Source organism: Chiloscyllium plagiosum, unplaced genomic scaffold (assembly GCF_037043375.1).
Source record: "Chiloscyllium plagiosum isolate Xiang-an unplaced genomic scaffold, Cpla_swu_hap1 HiC_scaffold_12, whole genome shotgun sequence".
NCBI lineage: Eukaryota > Metazoa > Chordata > Chondrichthyes > Orectolobiformes > Hemiscylliidae > Chiloscyllium > Chiloscyllium plagiosum.
Window position 1 is genome coordinate 86,438,510 of NW_028270150.1, and position 23,569 is coordinate 86,462,078.

The 23,569-nt window shown below is 40.0% G+C and overlaps 1 long non-coding RNA gene across 1 annotated transcript in view; it reads right to left on the reverse strand.

Moving 5' to 3' along the window:
- Nucleotides 1–1,117: 1,117 nt before the first annotated feature.
- LOC122554961 (uncharacterized) overlaps nt 1,118–23,569 on the reverse strand; it is a 112,694-nt gene continuing 90,242 nt past the window's right edge. The window contains exons 3-4 of the long non-coding RNA XR_015758925.1: nt 2,875–2,987; nt 1,118–2,539 (exon numbers count right to left, since the gene is read on the reverse strand). This is a non-coding gene — a long non-coding RNA (uncharacterized LOC122554961). The remainder of the gene's footprint in view (nt 2,540–2,874; nt 2,988–23,569) is intronic.

Consider the following 23,569-nt stretch of genomic DNA (forward strand, 5'->3'; position numbering starts at 1 on the left):
AAAGAGACCTTGGAGTGCAGGTTCATAGCTCTTAAAAGTGGAGTCACAGGTAGATAGGATAATGAAGAAGGTGTTTGGTATGCTTTCTTTTATTGGTCAGAGTATTGAGTACAGAGGTTGGAAGGTCATGTTACGGCTGTACAGGACATTGGTTCGGCCACTTGGAATATTGCATGCAATTCTGGTCTCCTTCCTATTGGAAAGATGTTGTGAAACTTGAAAGGGTTCAGAAAAGATTTACAAGGATGTTGCCAAGGTTGGAGGATTTGAGCTATAAGGAGAAGCTGAACAGGCTGGGGTGTTTTCCCTGGAACATTGAGGGGTGACCTTATAGAGGTTTACAAAATTATGAGGGGCATGGATGGATAAATAGACAAAGTCTTTTCCCTGGGGTCGGGGAGTCCAGAACTAGAGGTCATAGGTTTAGGGTGAGAGGGGAAAGATATAAAAGAGACCTAAGAGGCAACTTTTTTCACACAGAGGGTGGTCTGTGTATGGAATAAGCTGCCAGAGGAAGTGGTGGAGGCTGGTACAATTGCAGCATTTAAGAGGCATTTGGATGGGTATATGAATAGGAAGGGTTTGGCGGGATATGGGCCGGTTGCTGGCAGGTGGGACTAGATTGGGTTGGGATATCTGGTTGGCATGGACAGGTTGGACCGAAGGGTCTGTTTCCATGCTATACATCGCTATGACTCTATGACTCTAATTACATTCTCAAGGGTTATATTAAGTTGACTACACAAAATTACAAAATGAATTTGATTAAATAAATGTGTGTTATTGGTGGATATTATAGGATTTAGAATAATTTATCAATACAATTCAATTTCTCATTGTATTCTAAAGCAAGTCAGAAGTCATATTGGTTTATTAGGATAATCATAATAAGGTACTGAGTTTCCAAGGTGGAGCTCTGTATAACTGACTCCTTAGGGGTACAATGGATATTCTCAGATCAATCTGAGTCTAAGAACCTCCTGAGATCAATGAGGAGATGATGTCTTTATAAATGTTTGTAAATCCCTTTTTCAGTGTAATGTCAGAACAAGAAAAATAAGGACATTGTTGGCTTCTAGAAAAATATTTGTTTTATTTATTTTTCACACTTTAAAAATACTGACGTTGAAATTTGCAAATGTGACACTGAAATGTAATTTCACTCATTTATGTATTAGCAGACCTTTCTTGGCATGTCTCACTCTGCTCTGAAGTTTCTCCCCATTTAAATAATAAGTCTATTCCTTCAATCAAAATGGACAACCTGACACTTAACTACGTTAAACTTCATTTGCTACATTTTGGCCCATTCACTTAACCTATCCATATCCGTATGTATAATTCTTATTTCTTCATTGCAACTTACTTTCCCACCTGTAAATTTGGCCATAGCACCTTCTATTCCCATTTCCAAGTTATTAATTTTGATTGTAAATAATTGGGGCCTGAACACCAAATGCTGTGGCATCCCATCAGTTACATCTTGCCATCCAGAAAAAGTCCCATTTATCCCCACTCTCAGTTTAATGTCGGTTAACCAGTCCTTTGTTCAAGCTTATAAATTGCCCATAATCCCATCTGACGTTACCTGTGTATTAACCTTTTGTGTGGCACCAAATGCCTTCTGGAAGTCCAGATGTACTGCATCTACAGAATCCCCAATAATCAAATTGCTTGTTACATCTTCAAAGAACTGTAGAAAGGTAGTTAAACATGATTTACCCTTCATAAAACTATGCTGACTTTAATGGATTGTATTTTATCTTTCCAAATGTCCTGTTTTTACTTACTTAAAATGCATTCTAAAAATTGTAACAACACATGTTAAACTAACTGGTCTGTCATTTCCTACTTTTTGCCTCACTCCCTTTTGAATAAGGGTGTTAAATTAACATTATTCCAGTCCACTATAATCTTTCCCACATCCAAGAAATTTTGGAAGATTATTAGTGGATCCATTACCACTGCTACCACTTTCTCGAAGTTTAAAAAACAAAAAGCAAAGTACTGGATGCTGGAGTTCTGAAGTAAAAACAGAAAGTGCTGGAGTATCTCTAGCAGACCACATCTGCTAAAATGAGTTCCAGAGAAAAGTCATTGAATTCATAATATTAACTCTGTTTTTCTCTCTCCACAGATGCTGTATAGTTTCTCCAGCAATTGCTATTTATATTGCATCATGATTTTGTGCAGCTGTCACCTTGACAGCCACCAGGGTAGGATAGCCATTCATTCCTTCCTTCAAGTCCCAATCCAGCAGTTCACACAGCCCTATGGGACTGTCCCAGGATATCCTCAGGGTGTGGCAACACTGTGCATTGTTAATCTGTAGGAAATGGCATTAAAGACAATTAACTCGAGACCCCTTGTACCTTCTACATATCCTGAAAGTGCCTTCAGCTGCAAACTCTTCATGTGTGAGCTATTTGGTCATCATTGGAGGTTGCTGCTAGTTTTGGGCTTGTTGGCACATCAACTATTCCTCAGTTTCTCTGAACTATGCTGTGGCTGTATCCATTGGTCATTGCTTCTAATCAACCTGTGTAGAGAAAAATGAAACAGAACAGGTCTTTAGAATGGGAGCATCATCATTCACATCTTTCACAAATGATTGTTTAGAGTAGTACTGCATACAGTGGGGCACGGAGGAGTCTGACAAGGAGGACTAATGTTTCGATATAGACCTTTGACATAGGCCATATTCCAATAAATGCCACACCAGTTATGTCATGCACATACAATAGATGATTATAAGTGATGTATAATTACTGATACCTTGTCCTCCCACCTCCGCATCACTCAAGAAAGCTAGCATTGCATATGAGAACATGTTGCCAAAGACATATATTTTGAGGTGAGAGGAAATCAGCTCACCCCCTTATGCAGTCCATGACATCTTGGATTGCCTTTGTGTATTGTGGCCTGTAGATGCCAATGTTAATATCACCTGTAATTACTTCTGCTTCACAGAGATGACTATCTTCAATCTGCAATGATGAGTAACATGATTAAGATTGTTATGGCCAGGATGTGTAACCCACACATTGGTCACTGCATGCATTTCATATACAGGGGCATGAAAACAGATGCAACTTGTAGGGTGAAAATTCCTGATTAATGAAATTGCCACTTGAAAGGCATTACATTGCTCATAGATAGACCCTTATGTGCCCAGACAGAAGAGAAACACTTATTCCGCGCTCTCTGGGTATGGTCACAGTCATTTTCCATTTCCAATGTGCATTTACAAACCACACAAACAGAGAAGGCAGTGCAGGTCATGCTTCATGCAGCAAAATGCAGGCTCACCTTGTAATCAAGGCAACCTCTCTCCTCAAAGCTCAAGTACTCCCTATCAAGCTCATCAGTACTGAGCTTCCAATTGTTCTCGCACACCTCTTTGAATTACAACTTAATATGTCAACATTATCCCATGAGATTCAGCTCTATAGCTTATTTATGTCAATCTTATTCAAAAAGGGAGAGAGACAAAAATCAGGTAACTATAGGTTAGGTAGCTTAGCATCTGTAGTTGGGAAAATATTAGAGTCTTTTATAGAGTTATAGAATCATACAGCACAGAAACAGACCCCTCTGTCCAACACATTTGCTCTGATCAGGTATCCCAATTGACCTAGCTCCATTTCCCAGCATTTGGCCCACATCTCTCTAAACTAATCCTATTGATATACTCATCCAGATGCCTTTTAAATGTTGTAATTGTATCTGCCTCCACCACTTTCTCTGGCAGCTCATTCCACGCATGTACCACCCTCTGCGTGAAAAAGTTACCGCTCAGGTCCTTTTAAAATTTTTTTCCCCTCTCACCTTAAACCTCTGTCCTCTAGCTTTGGACTTGCCCATCCTAGGAAAAAAGATCTTGTCTATTCGCTCTATCCAGGCCCCTCATGATTTATAAGCCTCTAAAAGATTTCCCCTCAGACTCCAACGCCCCAGGAAAAAAGCCGTAGCCTATTCAGCCTCTCCTGATAGGTCAAACTCTCCCAGCCTGGCAACATCCTTGTAAATCTTTTCTGCACCCTCTCAGGTTTAACCACATCCTTCCTGTAGAAGGGTAACCAGAACTGTATGTAGTATTACAAAAGTGGCCTCACCAATGTTCTGTACAGCCACAACATGACATCCCAACTGTGTTATAAAAGGTACAATAAGAGTGTTTAAAAAAATGAATGCAGTTAAGCAGAGTCAGTATGGCTTCATGAACGGGAAATCATACCTGACAAATTCATTACAGTTGTCTGAGGAGGTAACAAGCATTATAGAGAAAGGAGAACCAGTGGAATCACATATTTGGATTTTCAAAAGATAGAATCTAAGACCAGAGGGCATCATTTCAGAATAAAAGGCTATCCATTTAAGACTGAGGTGGGGAGGACTTTTTCTCTGAGTAGTGAATCTGTGAAATTCTTTCCCATAGAGACTGTCAAGGCTGGGTTATTAAGAACACAGATAGATGAGATAGACAGATTTTTAATCAGTAAAGGTATCAAAGGTTATGGAGATAAGGCAGGAAAGTGGAATAGAGGTTTATCAGATCAACCATGATTTCATCTAATGGTGGAATGAATTCGATGGGCTGAATGGTCTACCTTTGTTCCTGGATACTATGATCTTTTGTCCTCCTATCAAGTTCAGGGTTCTTCTAACCATCAATGACCCTCACGTCCACAGAAGCCCATATCCTCCAATGTTTTATTTTTCTCTCCCTTATCATTTCACAATTATTCTTCCCTCTGCATTCCAACATGCCACTTCCAATCTCAGAACTGAGACCCAATTTCTCTACCATAGTTATGGACTCTGATAACCCGTCTTAACTTTCATTAAGTTGACTCGCAGGAGTGACCAAGGCCAACCCTCCTATCCAACCTGGATGGTGAGCCCCAACTGATGAGTGACTAGACTCCTGAGTGATCTCTCTGCAGCTCCCTAACTGTCTTACTGCAAATTGCTAGACTTGTTGTACTGGAGCTGCAAAATAGCCCTCTCCCTAGACTGTAGTGATACGAATCCCCAATCCTGACTACTCCAAGCAGTCAACTGATCGCAGCCAAGCCCCTGGACTAATAACCGGACATTTGGGCTGGTGACTTACTGTGCCAGGATCCCCTGACTAAACACTATCTCACTTTACTTCACTGAGGACTACAACACTTAAACTTTGAGACATGATCATTTGGTTGAAGTACATTCAGTGTGTTCACCATATATACTACTGACACATGGTACAAGTGTGAAATTGACAAAGCACCATGCCATATAGCAACATGCCCAGACCCTTGATTGATGACTACTGACACCCGTGAAATGCTGTCTGGTTCTGTGTCTGCATTAAAAGGCAGGTCAGGTCAGAGGTATTGGAGCCCTTTAGTTCTGGCCGAGGGGTCACTGCATAAAAAAGCCAGGCAAGACAAAGCAGAGATGCGAGCATTGAAGTAGGCATGAAGCAGGTGAGCAAGCAAGGAGCGCTGAACAATCTAGTCAAATCTATGAGATGATTGCCTGACTCTGTGCGCAAATGTTTTGGCAGAAGCATTGCAATAAAAGCTGCTGGTGCATTCTATAATGCAATATTGAAATACAGAGCCACATTGTAAGTGGTTGACAGATGTGCCATGAGAGAGTGGAAAGGCTACTAGGTGTCCTATGTCAATGTTGACAGAAAGATTGCATGCAGTCATTGCCCATGAAGCATACCTCGAGGTACAGGAGCCAGCTGCAAGCTGGATTCCTCAGGTAATTAGTCTGATTTTCTTGTCGGGAAAGACTACATTTGCTGACACTGTGGGTAATGTGTACTATTTCCCTTGAATATGTGCATCCGCATTAACTGATGCAACCATGAATAGGGAGGGTGTTGCGGATGGACTGGGCTGGAAGAGAGAGATCGGGCCAATAGGAGAGATAGAGCTGGAGGAGGAGGGGGAGAGACATCAGATGGGGTGCTGGAGAGATTGGGCCAGGGCTTGGGGTGTTCTCACCCTCAGCTCCATTTGTTCTCTCTCCCATCTCAGTCCCAACTGTTCTGTCCCTTCCCCCAGTTCTGTCCATTCTCTTCTGTCCCCATTTGATTCACATTTCAATAGTCTACCTGTGCTGTGCGCATATACATTATGGACTTGCAATGGCATTAAGGTCTGGAAGGTGCGTACATGCATTTCCAAATGAGTTATCTCACAGTTCAAGGGCACTGCTATCAGAAATTGCCTCTATCCAGTTTCTATCCAGCAGGTGGAAGAATGGGAAACTGTATATCAATGAGGTAAGATTTACTCATGATGAGATGTTAAAACATGCAAATAGACCTCTATCTGCTTACTGGTAAAATTAATGTCTTTCCATTCAACACTTGCTTGGAGAAAGGGACATTTTGCTCTCAAAATCAATGATCTCATTACTGCCAATCTCACCCAATTTTCCCAAATTTCTCATCAATGCCCAACTTGTTCAAGGGCTGAAAAGATTCTGCCCATTTTTTACTTCCTAATGCAGGAGGTATTAATCTACTACTGAGGAGAAACTGAAAGTCTAAGAATGTATTATTTAGCATATGTATATTTATTGAATTAAAAGATCATCTTAAAGATCATAACATTTCTGAGGCCACTATGCTCTGCTTTGAGGTCTTCAGCATTCTGGTTCATGTGTGAAATAGCTGCCTTCATTTATTTTACTCCCTTTTTGAAATGTGACACAATTTGATTACAACAACTGAATTATGCTGGCCAGAGAAGTATATAGGATAGTACTTGGAAGCTAAGTGTGGCATTTCTATAATGCATGAACAGACGTAGTTTTGAAAGGAAGTGAATGCTCTAGCTTTGGTCAAACTAGTGCTTTATTAACCAAAGGTTTCACTGAAAGGTGTTTCTGAGCATTTTCCAACAATGCTTTCAACTAAGAAAATTGCTACTGTAATGATGTGAAATTTTCATTGGAATAGTCTACAGGGTATATGATTGGCAATCTGATCCCAAATTCACCAGTTGTATTGTTAGCCATAGAACAAGCCGATAAAGTTATTATTTTTAATGAACTACTGATACAAAAACCTTTAACTTAGCAAGCAAGCAGGACCAGGATTGGAACACTACATGAAGAAGCAAATATAATTTAGCCATTTAGCAATAAAAGGTTTTTTAAAATCTCAGGTTAGATTTTAAACCATTTAACATTTCAACTAAAGTCGTAACTTACTGGATCGTTCTGATCACTGTGCTTCTCTGGAGACGTGAAAACATAAGCAGAGACCTCAATGGAGAAGTGTTATCAGTGGTGCTTTCGCCAGATCCTCCAAAATCTATAGCAATATCAATTCCCTCTCCCAAGCCAACATGTCCTGTATCAAGTGCTAATCACGCAAATTCAACCCCAACTGATAAGATATATTGATTGAATGTCTGACATCAGATTCTCAAGTGACTCTTCTAACTGAACTTGATCATGGCAGGAAACATGTAGGAGGATAATGGAAACATTTTAAGGATTTCCTTAAAGCCAGCCTGAATACCAAACATTCCCAATGACTTATGGGGCTTCCTGGCTAGAGGATGACAAAGATTTAGGTTTATGTTCCATGTTCTGTTTGAGAAATACTGAATACATTGAGAGAGTTTATTGAAAGCATGCAGAGACAAAGTCAAGGAATAGGAGAAAGCACACAAATTTCAAATATTTCACTCCATAGTCCTTCAATCATTTCCTTCACTGTATGTGTCAGAGTCTGCAGATTGCATATTGGATTTATCAACCACCTCAAAACATTTTAATCCAGAGTGGAAGCAAGCAATCCTGCTCCAGTACATTTCCTTTATTAGCATTAGTTAAAGTTCCTCACTGTCATTAGATCTTAATACTCCCTCTACTTCTTGTATTTCTTTTGTGTCCTATGCTGTGAAGAGTCAAAATATTTGTTCAAAATTCTTGCCATTTTCTGATCCTTTGTTATAACTTCTGTTGTCTCAGCCACTAAGGAATCTATGTTTACTTTTGCTTTTCTCTTCTTTTTTACATTATTGTAGAACCTCTTACCTTTGCTTTTCAGGTAGTTTACTCTCATTCTATTTTGTCACTTGTCAATTTTAGGTCTTTTTGATGGCTTCTAAATCTCTTTCAATCCTCAGGCTTATACCACTTGCTTGGCAATATTACAAGCCTTATTTTCTTCTGAGAAAACCTAATCTGCGCATTTTTGTGGTTCACAAAATGCACAAATGTGTGATTTTATAAGGAATTTTCTCATGCAAATGGGGTTCACTGTCCATTTTGCAAATAGTGATTAAGTGCATGAGGAGCGTGGGTGTAGAGTCATGCCAGGACAAGGTCCCTCTCAGCTCTCCACTATAGCAGCCCAGCTTGCAGCATTGTTTAATGGTCCTGACACCCAATTACAGCTCTCACACACACCCATGACACCTCCCAATCCTTGATGTTAACCCCGTACTATGGCTTTCTCCCTTATACTGCTTCACATTCCCTATGCCATCTCTATAACCCCCATGTCACCTCATGCCACACTTAAATAATGCAAATACACAGAGATGAGGGCTGAGTTGGCTGAGGAAAGATGTTCAGCATAAAAGATATTTGAGGAACTATGGCAGTTAAATAAGAAAATAGTTCAAGATGCATAACAAAGATATATGGCAGGATTGTCATATGTGGAGAGATTGGTTTAACTGGGCCTGTATTTATCAACACTTAGAAAAATTAGAGGTGATCTGATTGAAAAGTATAAAATCCTAATAGAGCTAAACAAGCTAGATGTAGGGAAGATGTTTCACCTATTTGTGGAATCTAGAACGGGGGACACAGTTTCAGATTAGGGGGTAGGTAATTTATGACTGAGATGGGGAAACGTTTCTTCTCTCAGAGGGTGATCAGCCTGTGGAATTCACTGCCACAGAAGACTGTAGAGTTTGGGTCACTGAGTAAATTCAAGTAAAAGATTGATAAATTTTGAGAGATTAAAGTCATCAAAGGATTTGGAAGAAAAGATTAAATATAGCATTGAGATAGAGGATCAGCTGTGATCATATTGAATGGTGGAGCAGGCTTGAAGGGCCAAATGACCTACTCCAGCCCCTTTTTGCGATGCATCTACGATATATATCCCAGTGTGAAAGAAGGATTCTAGAAAGAGGATAAATTGATTGTGGTTAACCAAGGAAATTAAAGATAATATCAAACTGAAACAAAAAAAATGCAGTGTGGCAAAGATTAGTAGTAAATCAACGGACTAGGAAACTTTTAAAATCCAACTAAAGACTAGAAAAATTTAGAAAATAAACTATGAGGGCAAACTAGCAAGTAATGCTAAGTAAAGACACAGTAAGAGTTTCTGTAAATATATAAAAAAGAAGAGAGGCACCAAAGGGACCACCAGCTCCTTAGGGACCAATAATGGGTAACCAAGAAATGGCAGAAGAGTTGAATAAATGCTTCACATCAGTCTTTGAAATAGAGCATTCCGAAAATATTAAATAATCTAGAGGCTAAAGGGGAGAGGAAATAGAGTCCGAGGGATGTACAGCATGGAAATAGACCCTTCAGTCCAACCCATCCATGCCAACCAGATATCCCAACCCAATCTAGTCCCTCCTGCCAGCACGCAGCCCATATCCCTCCAAACCCTTCCTATTCACATACACATCCAAATGCCTCTTAAATGTTGCAATTGTACCAGCCTCCAACACTTCCTCTGGCAGCTCATTCCATACACGTACCACCCTCTGTGTGAAAACATTGCCCTTTAGATCTCTTTTATATCTTTCCCCTCTCACCCTAAACCTATGCCCTCTAGTTCTGGACTCCCCGACCCAGGGAAAAGACTTTGTCTATTTACCCTATCCATGTCCCTCATAATTTTGTAAACCTCTATAAGGTCACCCCTGAGCCTCCGATGCTCCAAGGAAAATAGTCCAAGCCTAATCAGCCTCTTCCTATAGCTCAAATCCTCCAACCCTGGCAACATCCTTGTAAATCTTTTCTGAACCTTTCCAAGTTTCACAACATCTTTCCAATAGGAAAGAGACCAGAATTGCATGCAATATTCCAACAGTGGCCTAACCAATGTCCTGTATAGCCGCAACATGACCTCCCAACCCCTGTACTCAATACTCTGACCAATAAAAGAAAGCATACCAAATGCCTTCTTCATTATCCTATCTACCTGTGACTCCACTTTCAAGGAGCTATGAACCTGCACTCCAAGGTCTCTTTGTTCAGCAACACTCTCTAGGACCTTACCATTAAGTGTATAAGTCCTGCTAAGATTTGCTTTCCCAAAATGCAGCACCTCGCATTTATCTGAATTAAACTCCATCTGACACTTCTCAGCCCATTGGCCCATCTGATCAAGATCCTGTTGTAATCTGAGGTAACCCTCTTCGTTATCCACTACATCTCCAAATTTGGTGTCATCTGCAAACTTACTATCACTGGACAAAAACTATTACTGGTAATAGTGGGGCTAAACATCAATAAGTGCCCTGGACCCAACGGGTTGCATCCGACAATTTTAAAGGAAATAGCTACAGCGAAAGTGGATGCACTTCCAAGAATCCTGAGATTCTACAAAGGTTCCAGAGGATTGGAAAACTGCCAATGTAACACTGTCATTCAAAAATGGAGGGAGACAAAAAAAAAAACACTTAATTTTAGGGATTAGCTGAACATCTGTCATTGCAAAAATATTTGAGTTTATTGTAAACATTGTAATATATAGGCACTTAGAAATAAATAACACAACCAAGCAGAGTAAACACGACTTCACAAAATAAATCATGTCTGACAAATTGATTAGCTCTTTGAAGATGTACAAGCAGAATAGATAAAAGGAAACCATTAGATGTAATATATCTGGATTTCCAAAAAGGAGTTGATAAAGTAGTGTATATAAGATTAATTAATAAGGTTAGATATGTGGAGTTAGGGATAGCATATTACAATGTATAGAAGATTAGTATGCTAATAGAAGGCAAAGAATTGGGATAAAGAGAGCATTTCCAGAATGGTGACCTGTAAGCATAGCTTAATGAAAGGGAAATCATGCCTGGAATTCTTAAAAGAAGTAACAAGCAAGATAGGAAAAGGGTAAGCTGTGGATTTAATATATTTGGATTTCCAGAGATAGTTTGATATGGTATCACACATTAGACTACTTAATAAGCTAAGAGCCCATGGTATTGGAGTAGTACATTAGCACAGATAAAGGATCAGCTAACTAATAGAAGATGGAGAATTGGCATAAGGGAGATATTTTCAGGATGAGCAACTTGGGGGGTAGTGGAAGTAAAGATGCAAGGTATTTACAATTGTTTACAATATATATTAAAGACTTGGATGACAGAGGTGAATTTATTATCGCCAAGTCTGTGGATGATATAAAAATAGGTGGGAAGGCAAGAAGACGTGCACAGAGGGTTATAGACAAGCTAAGTAGTCCTCAAACATGAATCAGAAAAAGCTAGCATTTAAATTCAGCAGATAATAGGGAAAACAAATAAACTGAGCTGAAAATGTGTTGCTGGAAAAGCGCAGCAGGTAAGGCAGCATCCAAGGAACAGGAGAATCGACGTTTCGGGCATAAGCCCTTCTTCAGGAATTGCTGAAGAAGGGCTTATGCCCGAAACGTCGATTCTCCTGTTTCTTGGATGCCGCCTGACCTGCTGCGCTTTTCCAGCAACACATTTTCAGCTCTGATCTCTAGCATCTGCAGATCTCACTTTCTCCTAAAACAAATAAACTGTTGGCTTTTACTTCAAATGGAATGGAATATAAAAATAGGGAGGAGAAGGAGAAGAAATGTCACTGGACATTATTTTCTCCACACTTGCTGTCAATTTTTTTTATTCATTCACAGGATGAGGGTGTGGCTGGCCAGGCTAGCATTTATTGCCCATCCTAGAGGGCAGTTAAGAGCAACCTCAATGTTGTGGGTCTGGATTTAGCTCTTGTCCAGAGTGGGTAAGAATAACACGTTCCTTTCCTAAAGTGTATTCGACAACTAGATGGGCTTTTTCCAACACTTGGCAATGGTTTCATGGTCATCATTAGGCTCTTAATTCCAGAATTTTACTGAATTCAAATTCCAATGTCTGTCATGGGGGGATTCAAACCTGGTCCCCACAACATTACCTGGATCTCTGGACTAACAGTCTCACAATAATACCACTAGGCCATTTCATCCTGGCTGAGTTTCTCCAAAAAATCCTGTTTTTGTATGAAACTAAGGAAGCCTTGCTAAAACAACACTTGATACTAGTAAGACCACACCTGGAATACCATGAACAGTTTTAGTCCCCTACCTGAGCAACATTACAATGACATTGGAAACAGTCCAAAGGAGGTTCACTGGGTTCTAGGTATGAAGGATTTTCTTATGAAGAATGTTTGAGTAGTTTGGCCTTGTACTCATTGGAGTCTAGAAGAATGAAAACAGATCTGTAGAAATATATACATTTCATGTTTATGAACATGTTCGCTAAACACCGCAAAGATTTTGTGTGTGTGTGAATATTGGGAACTGGAATCGAGCTGTAAGCATCAGTCAGAAAGGCAACTCTTGCTGCTGTTAGGACAGTGGTGTCACGGTGACTCAGTGGTTAGCACTGCTGGCTCACAGCGCCAGGGACATGGGTTCGATTCTAGCCTCGGGCGACTGTCTGTGAGGAGTTGCACATTCTCCCAGTGTCTGCGTGGGTTTCCTCCAGGTGCTTTGGTTTCCTCCCAAATCCAAAGATGTGCAGCTTAGGTGAATTGGCCATGCCAAATTGCCCATAATGCTCAGGGATGTGTCAGTTAGGTGATTGAGTCAGGGGAAATGTAGAGTAATAGGGAAGGGGAATGGGTCTGGCTGGTATACTCTTTGGAGGGTTGATGTGGACTTGTTGAGCTGAATGGCCTGTTTCCACACTGTAGGGATTCTATATACATTTCTTAGGGGGCTTTGAAAGTGTGGATGTGGAAAGATTGTTTCCTCTTGTGGAAGAGTATAGGACCAAAGGGCATAATCTCAGAGTAAGGTGTCACCCATTTATAACAGAGATGAGGAAGAACTTCTTCTGTCAGAGGGCAGTGAATTTGAGAAACTTCTTACCACAGAAGGCTGTCAAGGCTGGGCGATTGTGGGTATTCAAGGTTGAGACTGACAGATTTTTAAAGTATTGATCAGTAAGGGGAGCAATGGTTATGGGGAAACGATAGAAAAATGGAATTGAGGATTCAGATCAGCCATGGTTTCAGAGAGTGCTGGGGCAGACTCAATTGGTTCAATGCTTACTTCTGCTTCTACACCTTTTAGTCTTATGGTTTCATGCACTCCATGCATTTTCCATAGTCACTCCCGCAACAAGCACTAAGAATATTTTCAAAAGCTATGCAATGAAATTTATTTCGAAATCATTGGAAACAATTTCACCTCTTTAATTAGCTCAGGATTCCCAAAGAACTTTATTTCTAGGTGGTATATAAATTCATTGAGGATTATGAAATATTATTTTTAAAGTTTGCCTTTGTATGTTTTAAGCTCATTTCCCAATCTACCATACCCACTTTTACCTTTGTAATTGGCTTTATTGAAGATTAATACTTTGGTTGCAGCCATCATATTGCCACAGTGACCTACACTTCAGTAGCAGTTCATTTGCTGTAAATTTTTTTGAGATGTCCTAATATGCTTAAAAAGCTCACTTTTTCTATTCAAATCTTTCTTCCTTATGTAAACTAATCCTGTGACTATTATAACTTACCACATTCCTTTTCACTCAAACCCCCTGAAGAGAATGGCCTCCATTGCAAAGTGATGCTACCAACTGTTTTGATTCAATCTTTAAAATAACAAATAGGTAACACCAATTTAGCAAGCAAGTATATTTTTTCTGAGATACTTGAAATAAATCATTTGTCTTTATATTCATGAAACATTACATTCACAATCTTAATGATAGTCTCGAAATATGTTGATCAATGGAAACATGACTTAAAATCTGGTTATCCTTGAAACTGCATAATAATTGCTATACAAATGAACTAGCCCCAAAACTACAACCACTGGAATATACCATTTAAAAATGCATTCTGTAAGTTTGTATAGACATTGGGTTTAAAATTTGTTTCTGGCTTTTTTCAGGCTGAAATAGGTGGCTTACCAGAAGCATGGAATTGAGTCTTATCTCTGTAGTACTAATGAATTAAAGATGGCATTTGTAAATTCATAGATAGTATGTTGGTTTGGTGGAGATAAAATTATGCTGGCTGCTTCTGTGGCAATAACCCTTAAGTAGTTCCAACCAAGTAATGAAGGGAACTATAATGAAGGGAACGATCAACAGGGGCAATTAGGACTTTCTTTATCATTTGTGGCATGAGTATTTCATTAATAAAGAAATTATTGCATTTTGAGATGTTATACAACATTTACTGCACACACCTAATTGCTTTAGAAAAATGTTGATGAGTCACCTTCTCAAAACCCTCTGATTCACATGGTAAAGTATATCCATAGTACTGCTTGGTAGGGAGTTCCAGGATTTAGATCCAGTGACATTGATGGAAAAGTGATATATTTCCAAGTGACAAGTGTTTGACTTAAAGGAAAATTTGAATGTAGGGTTTTCATGTATTGCTGACCTTAACCTTCTAAGCAGTACGTGCATTTGGGAGATGCTATTGAAGGAACCTTGTTGAGTTTCTATAGTGTATCAAATAAATAGTGGATTGAATATGCTGTTCTTGTGCAACAGTCTGACTTCACCTAAAAAATCCAGTTCAAAGGGAAACATAAGTGCGCACCAAAATTAATCTTAGGCCCTTGCTACCATAAATACACTAGCATCCATCATGTCACGAATCTTGAAAGTCTACAAAAAAGGAGTTAGATATTCTCCTAATCAACATGTTCAGAGGTGTTATTATGTACCTGAAAGCAGATGAGACTTGAACCAAGGTCTCTTGGCTCAAAAGTAGAGATATTAACACTGCACCACAAGAATCCCTTCCAGTCAAGGATATTTATAATATTTGTACAGACAAGCAGTTAATATTTGAATTAAAACCATCTTCAGCTGTTAAATCAAGGAACTCCTTCCATGATAAGGTCAGAAGTAGGGATGTTCACTGATGATTGCACAATATTCAGCACTATTTGCACCTCCCCAGATACTGGAGCAGTCCATTGTCAAATGCAGCAATACCTGAACCAAAAAAAAATCTAAGTTTGGGGTTGACAAAAAGGCAAGAAAAATGCATGCTACACAAGTGGCATGCAATGACAACAAGAGATAATCTAACCAGTACCCCATGATATTACCATCGCTGAATCCCACCATCACCACCACCCCACCCACAACCACTACTCCCCCCCCAAACATCCTGGGGTTACCATTTACCAGGAACAGGACTAGCTAATATTGTGGCTATAAGAGGCTCTGAATTCTGAACTAAGTTTCTCACCACCTGACTCCCTAAAGCCTGTCTACAATCTTACACGCACAAGTCACAAGTGATCTAATTCTTCTCACTTGACTATATGAGTGAAACTCCAACAACACTCAAGAAGTTCAACACTCACGAGCCCACTTATTTGATACTGCTTCCACAAATGTTCACTACCTCCATTACTGACACTCAGTAGCAGTACTGAATACCATCTACAAGTTTCACTGCAGACATTTGCCAAGGCTTCTTAGACAGCACTTTTCAAACCCATGACCAGCACCATTATGAAGAGTGAGGGCAGCATATAAATGGGAACACCATCTGCAAGTTCCTTTTCAAGCCAATCACCCTCCTGACTTGGATATACTTATTATTATTCCTTCAGTGTCACTGAATCAAAATCCTGAAACTCCCTCCCTAATGCATTGTAAGTGTACCTACACCACTGCAATGGTTTAAGAAGACAGCTAATTATCACCTCCTCAAGGGCAATAAGGGATGGACAATAAATGCCCAGTGATGTCCACATCCCATGACTGAATTTTTTGAAAAGTTCAGAAAATCCCTTGGGCATGCTGCCAAATTTCATAACTGGTTACCTCCATCAGGCTCTGAGCAATCAAGACAATTCAGAAGTTCAACTAAATTGAATGCCTTATTTTACAGAACAGCCCTATTCTTACCATGGTTTAGGTCCTCAACAGAATACTTAACAATGAAACTTATATGCCAGTCATGAAAAATAGTGTTTTGATGTATAATTTTAATAGAATTTAAATCCAATTTACCCTTCTTTTAATTTGCAATCAACATTCCTCTGTTACTGACCATTTTTCTAGTTACTACATGATTGTAACAAGTTTGCATGTTTTATCTTTATCGTTTAACCTTTATATGAACTTATAAATGTGAGTTATCATGCAATTCAGACTTTGGGCTATTAGCATTTTCCTGAATAAAATACCATTATTGTTATGAATACTATAATGTCATACACCACAGCCAAGGTGATGTTGGGAATGTAGGGAGTGAATGTTTAAGGTGGTTGATGAGGTGCCAATCAAGCATAGATGGCATAGAACCTCTGAGTGTTTTTGGAATTAGACTCATCAAGGCAAGTGGAGGATATTCCATCACTCTTGACTTGAGCTTGACAGAGGATGGAAAAGCTATTTCCAGCATGGGCTCAAGACGCTAAGGTGGGACCCATACATTTGGTAAAGTCTGCATTTATGCTGCTGCCAAATCCAAAATTGGATGTTTAGGTATTTGTTTTGCAGCCATCAATTAATTTCCAGGCCCTTGCATTGCACATTTTTTACCCTAAAAGGGAACTTAACTGAGAATGTATCTTATATTACATTTCTGCAGTTTTCCATACCATGTTAAATTCTATGAGCCACCTGTGGTCTGGTAAACAGGCAGCTGGACCTGGAAATTAACTGAGCCAGTCACAATTTTAGGTGGTGGGAGAGGCATTGGTGCTGTCTAGTCATGGTCCAGTTGTAGCACTTAAGTTGACAATTAATGGGAAATCAAGGGCCATATCCTGCAACCAATTGAAGCAGGACAAGTTGGTCAAACAGAATCATGATGCACCAAAAATTATGCCCATTGTTCAGTCTACCAGCATAGAGTCATAGAGTCATAAAGATGTACAGCATGGAAACAGACCCTTCGGTCCAACCTGCCCATACCGACCAGATATCCCAACCCAATCTAGTCCCACCTGCCAGCACCCAGCCCATATCCCTCCAAACCCTTCCTATTCATATACCCATCCAACTGCCTCTTAAATGTTGCAATTGTGCCAATCTCCAACACTTCCTCGGGCAGCTCATTCCATACACGAACTACCCTCTGCGAGAAAAAGTTGCCCCTTAGGTCTCTTTTATATTTTTCCCCTCTCACCCTAAACCTACGCCCTCTAGTTCTGGACTCCCCGACCCCAGGGAAAAGACTTTGTCTATTTATCCTATCCATGCCCCTCATAATTTTGTAAACCTCTATAAGGTCAACCCTCAGCCTTCAACGCTCCAGGGAAAACAGCCCCAACCTGTTCAGCCACTCCCTGTAGCTCAAATCCTCCAACCCTGGCAACATCCTTGTAAATCTTTTCTGAACCCTTTCAAGTTTCATAACATCTTTCTGATAGGAAGGAGACCAGAATTGCACACAATATTCCAACAGTGGCCTAACCAATGTCCTGTACAGCCGTAACATGACCTCCCAACTCCTGTACTCAATGCTCTGACCAATAAAGGAAAGCATACCAAATGCCTTCTTCACTATCCTATCTACCTGCGACACAGCTGATCAGTGAAAGCCTCCTTCCTGGCTCCCCAGTGTAATTTGGAGACTCCCAATCCTTCCCCCTCCACAACCTCTCAACAGTAATGCTGTCCTCACCTGCTCCAACATGCCCCCTGCTATTGTGGCTGCAGTCTTGAACTTCCTTGGGTTTAGGGATATCCATGATTCTTCTTCCTCCCAGACATCTTGCAGTGGTGGGATATTCTGGAGATAGATGGAAATCTTGCCTCACTCTAATTAAAGAGACATTGCCTAAGAGAATTGAAGTGAGACTAATTGGCCAAACAGAAGCTGGCTTATCCTCAAAATCTATGCCTACCCTAAGCCTATGATCCAGCCACATATGTTCTTTACAATATAAACTTCAAATATAACAATGGTTACTCCAGTTTTGAGACCAATGGCAGTTCTAAATAAGAGCAGGCAAATTGCAAATAGTTGCAAACATTGCATCCAATGGATCACTAACCTTCATGTATTTGTTACTATTTAAGGGATGCTGAGTTGTTTGCTCAAAGATATTTTCCACTTGATGTCAATTTAATGCAGCATCCGTTTTCAGGGTATTATTTTAGCTAACCTGATGATGGGAAAAAATTACAGCTAAAACACTAATTCTGGGTGCAACTTTTTTTTTTGAGACTGTGTGTCTCACTTTGGCCTGAACTATGTGGTATTTACATAATTAGTTTGATTACATTTTTCTCAGCTTATTACATACGCACACAGAGGGAACAAAGCCAAATGTTATGGGAGGGTAGGCAAGCAGGAGGTTCTGTGCCCTGCCTGGACATTCTAGATACCAACTTCCAGGCATCATGTTTAAACAGCACTAGAGCAGAATTTCACTTTCTCTTCTCCAAGAGACCACACAACCGTTGCTCATCACCCACAATCACCCCTACCGATGTCAGAGACCAGGTGAAAAGTGATATTATGCTTTAGTCTGCCTTGAAGCTGTCCTTAAGGATGTCCAGTAGAGAAAGGAAATTCCTTTGCCTTTGGATGGCAGCAGGAAGACATTCCTACTGGCAAAGGCATCATAGACAGAGATGGTTATGGAGATCAACAGCTGTGGATGGCATAATAGGCAAGCTTGAATGCCACAAGAGAATGAATGATCTGCTGTACTCTGCCAGAATGTGTCTACTCAATGCTTCATGTTCCTATGACTGTGAATTGGTTTTGTAATGTTACCACTGCAGAGGACTGTCACAAACAAGTTTGAGTGCCAGTAGATGCCTTATGTGCAAGTAATGTTTGTAGTCACAAGTCTAACATTACTGGCACCACAGTGACACTGGCTCTAACACATCTGCCAGGGTTCACACTTGAAAAATAAAAGAAACTGCAACACCTAGCAGTTCACATACTATCACCGTCTTTCTTCGCAAATAGAACATAGACATCTGATAGTCTGAGAAATTCTGTAGAATGGAATAGAGGCTACACATTCCCCCATCTCAGTGGTCCTGTGTCCTCTTCTTATGGTCTCTGATAGTTTTTGATGGTCTTGGTTCCAACAGTCTTTGTTCTTCCCTCACATTAATGTAGGGGAAGCTCTTGCTCATCCCCAAGGAGGTAGAGTGGCTCCCTGCCCCCAGATCTTCTTGCCACATCCTCCCCTTCTGTCCTTGTTAATATACCTTGTTTTGGTGGCTGGCTTTCAATGCCATGTCAATTACCTGTCCTAACCTATCTTGGCCAACAGTCTTGGCCAGCTACTTATGACTCAGATGACTTGTCTCCATGCCACCTCCATTTCAAGGTTAGTTTACCATTATTTCTAAGAACAAATGCCTCTTATTTTTGATACAATGCGTTGATAATGGAGTTTGGTGGTTTGATGATTCTTACAACATTTCATGTAGATATGTTTATATTTGCAGAATTTTAGTCATTAATGTGACACAGTTAGATGAGTCTCATGCTACACAGGAAATACTAAATATGGAATGCTGAGTTAACACAGGTTAACTCAGGTTAACAAGGTTCCTCATTGGACCTCCTCTCCAACTAGTATTCATTCCATAGAAAGACCCATTCTACATAGCAGTAGAGTGCTGGTCCTTGCAACCAAATATTCAAGTGCATGACGACATTGAGCAAGGGCCAGATACTTAAAGCATGCAAATGCAACTTACCATGCATAATTGTCAGCTTTCCTTCAGGGATGATGCAGTAGAACAGGCAGCACGGTGACTCAGTAATTAGCACTGCTGCCTCACAGCACCAGGGACCCGGGTTTGATTCCACCCTTGGGCAGCTGCCTATGCAGTTTGTACATTTTCCTATGTCTGCGTGGGTTTCCTCCAGGTGGTCTGATTTTCTTCCACAGTCTAAAGAGGTGCAGTTTAGGTGGATTGGCCATGGAGAATGCGGGGTTACAGAGATAAGCTAGAGGGTGGGTCTGCTCTTTGGAGAGTTGGTGTGGATCCAATGGGCTGAATGACTTGCCTCCACCCTGTAGGATTCAATGGGAACTATTGAAATCTTGCCTTGGAATGACAGACCTTCCAAAAAGACATCCCTCAACTCCACCTCTTCCCCACCTTTCCCATTGTCAGCTAGGAGCATGTAGTACTTGAGACAGTTATCCTACGCCAACAGATTACCTTATGGATTGCATCTATCTCCCTTCTTCCATGGCTGCATTCATACTTTAGACATTATGAGATTGTAATCAGCCTACAATGTATGTTGCAAGACTCTTGTGGTGCAATTAGAAAGTCTGAAAGTCTGGGTTCAAGTCTGAAAGTCTGGCTATGTCTCATATTATGGCTGAATAGGTTGGTTAAAAATGATTGCAATGTGCTGTAGCTCCATGGCTTCATCAAATCTTGTAGTGAACCCATGTAATACCATGAGATTTGAAGTTATGAAAGCAAGGGGCAGAAACTACAAAAATGACAGTGCACCAACAAATAAATTTAGACTAGGAAAAAATGGTAATTAGAGAGCATTAAAAGCTCGTTATCTGAATGCAGTAGTTGTTATAATAGGCTGGTTGAACTGCTAGAATACTTAGAAATAGTGGGTAAGTTATGTTAGCCAGGAACTCTCATGGCACAATGGTAACATCCCTACTTCTGGACCAAAAGTTCAAAATTCAAGTCCCACTTAAGGACTTGAAGGGTGTATTCACAATGTAGCAAAACAGGTTAATTATGAGTCTGTAAATCCTTCCAGTACACCTGATGACAGATTGACAAAATTCCTGGCTAGCTATACTGGTGAAAGCGATGACACAACCCTGTATATCTTGCCAAGCAAAATTAAGGACCAGTCCAGTTAGAGTACATGGTAGCTAATGTCCTCTTCTAAAAGGATAGCTATGACAGAGGCAACTGAGTAGGATTTGGAGCATGGGTATTTGGCATGTTGGGAAGAGAAGTGGGATGGATGAGATAGTACAGTAATGAGAAATTGTTTCGGTTTGGAAAATGTAGAGTTGTTCTGATAAGAAATAAGAAAGGTAAGAGTCTCTTGTGGCAGAAATCTATAGGTTCCCTAAAAATGTCTATTATTGTTCAAGTACAAATCAAGAAATAATGGGGGCTAACATGAAAGATACTATAATAATGATGGATAATTTTAATCTTCATACAGATTTGGTGAATTAAATTGATAAAGAAAGCCTAGAAGATGAGTTGATGGAGTATCTGCAAGACAGGTTCCTACATTCTGAAACCAATCAGGAGAAAGCTATTTCAGACTTGATAATGAATAATGAGAATTAATTAACTGCCTCACTGTTCAGGATCCACTAAGCTAGAGCAATCATAATGTGATAGAAATTCACTTTCAGTTAAAGGTTAAAAACTTAAGTCTTTAACTAGTGCCTCGAACCTAATAGAATCCTTGCGAAAATCCAAAATTTGTTGGATTCTGAAGAAGTACAAGAGGATTGGGCATGCCTATTCAAAAGGGAGTGAGGCAAAAATGGGTAACTATCTAGTGTTGGAAAATTATTAGAATCAACGATTAAGGAAGTAATAGCAGAACATTTGGAAAAACATAATCTAAATAAGTAGAGTCGGAAGGCTATCTGAAAGGCAATAATGTCTGAATAACTTATTAGAGATTTTCAAGGAAGTCTCAACCAGAGTATGTCAAGGGAACCATCTGATGTGTTGTGTTTGGACTTCCAGAATACATTCAACAAGAAACCTCACAAAAGGTTAAGTCATAAGGTAAGAGACCATGGTATTGGGGGCAGTATATTCACATAAAGAATTGGCTAGTGGGTTAGAAAAAAGCAAGTGGGTATAAGGGGTTCTTTTTCATTTTGTTGACCAGTGGGATTCCTCAGGGATCAGTTTGGGATCACAACCGTTTACAATATATATTAATTACTTGGAGGAAGGAAGTGAATGTACTGTAGCCAGCTTTGAAGACAACACAAAAATAGGTGACAAGGCAGGTGTGAGAGGATTGCAAAGAGTTTAGAGAGAGAGATTGATAGATTAAGTAAATGGGCAAAAGGTGGCAAATGGAGAATAATTTGAGTAACTGTGAAGTTGTTATTTTTGGAAGGGAGAACGAAAGAACTTAATATTATTTAAATTGAGAAAAACTGCAAAAGCTGCAAAACGAAGGGGCGTGGGACAACTTGTACATGAAACACCGAAAGCTAGCACATGGGTGCAGCATGTAATCAGGAAGGCTAATGGAATGTTGGCCCCTACTTCAAGGGACTTGGAATATAAGAGCAGGGATGTCTTACTACAAGTGTACATATTACTAGTGTGAACACATCTGGATTACTGTGAGCAGCTTTGGTCCCCTTATATAAGGAAAGACATCATTTTATTGAAGGCAGTTCAGAGAAGGTTCGTTAGAATGATCTTTGAAATGGAGCATTGTCTTATGAGCAAAGGCTAAACAGATTAGGACTCTACTCATTGGTGTTTAGAAGAATGAGAGGTAATTTCATTGAAACATATATGATTCTTACGGGACTTGACAGGGTGAATGCTAACAGGATGTTTCCTCTCATGGGAGAATGTTGGACCAGAGTGCATAACCTCAGATTAAAGGAGTGCCAATTTAAATCTGAGATGAGGAAGAATTTTTTCTCTCAATGAGATGTGAGTCTTTGGAACTCCTAACCACAAAGAGCTATGGTAGCAGAGTCCTTGTGTATATTTAAGGCTGAGGTAAATAGATGTTTAATCAGTAGGGGGAAAAGAGTTAAGGGAAAATGCAGGAAAGTGGGTATGAGGAATATTGGATCAGCCACGGCAGAGCAGATTTGAGTGGCCTACTCTTTACTTATTTCTTATGATCTTCAAACCAATTACAATGATATACAGGCAGAGTTATGGGCTGGCAAAATGAATGAAAAGTCAACATGGTAAAAAGCAGTGGTAGACAATTAAGGATACTTCTTAAGAATATATTCCATTGAGAAATAAAGTCTCTATGAGGAGAAGGCAACATTAATGGCTAACTAAAGAAGTTAAGGATGATATCAAATTGCAAGATAAAACTACAATATTGCAAACATTTGAGGTCAGAGATTGGAAAAAAAATAGAGACTTGCAAAAGATGACAAAATGAAGAGGAAGAAATCAGAGTATGACAGAAAACGAGAAGAAATAACATAGCTTTTGAAATCATAATCCTTACCTTTCGCCAGAACAGAAGACTCAAATAAGCAACCCCATCCTCATCACCTCAGGAGATCTCCCATCCACTGCCTCCAACCTCATAGTCCCCCAACCCCACACCGCCCGTTTCTACATCCTACCCAAAATCCACAAACCCGACTGCTCCGGCCAACCCATTGTCTCAG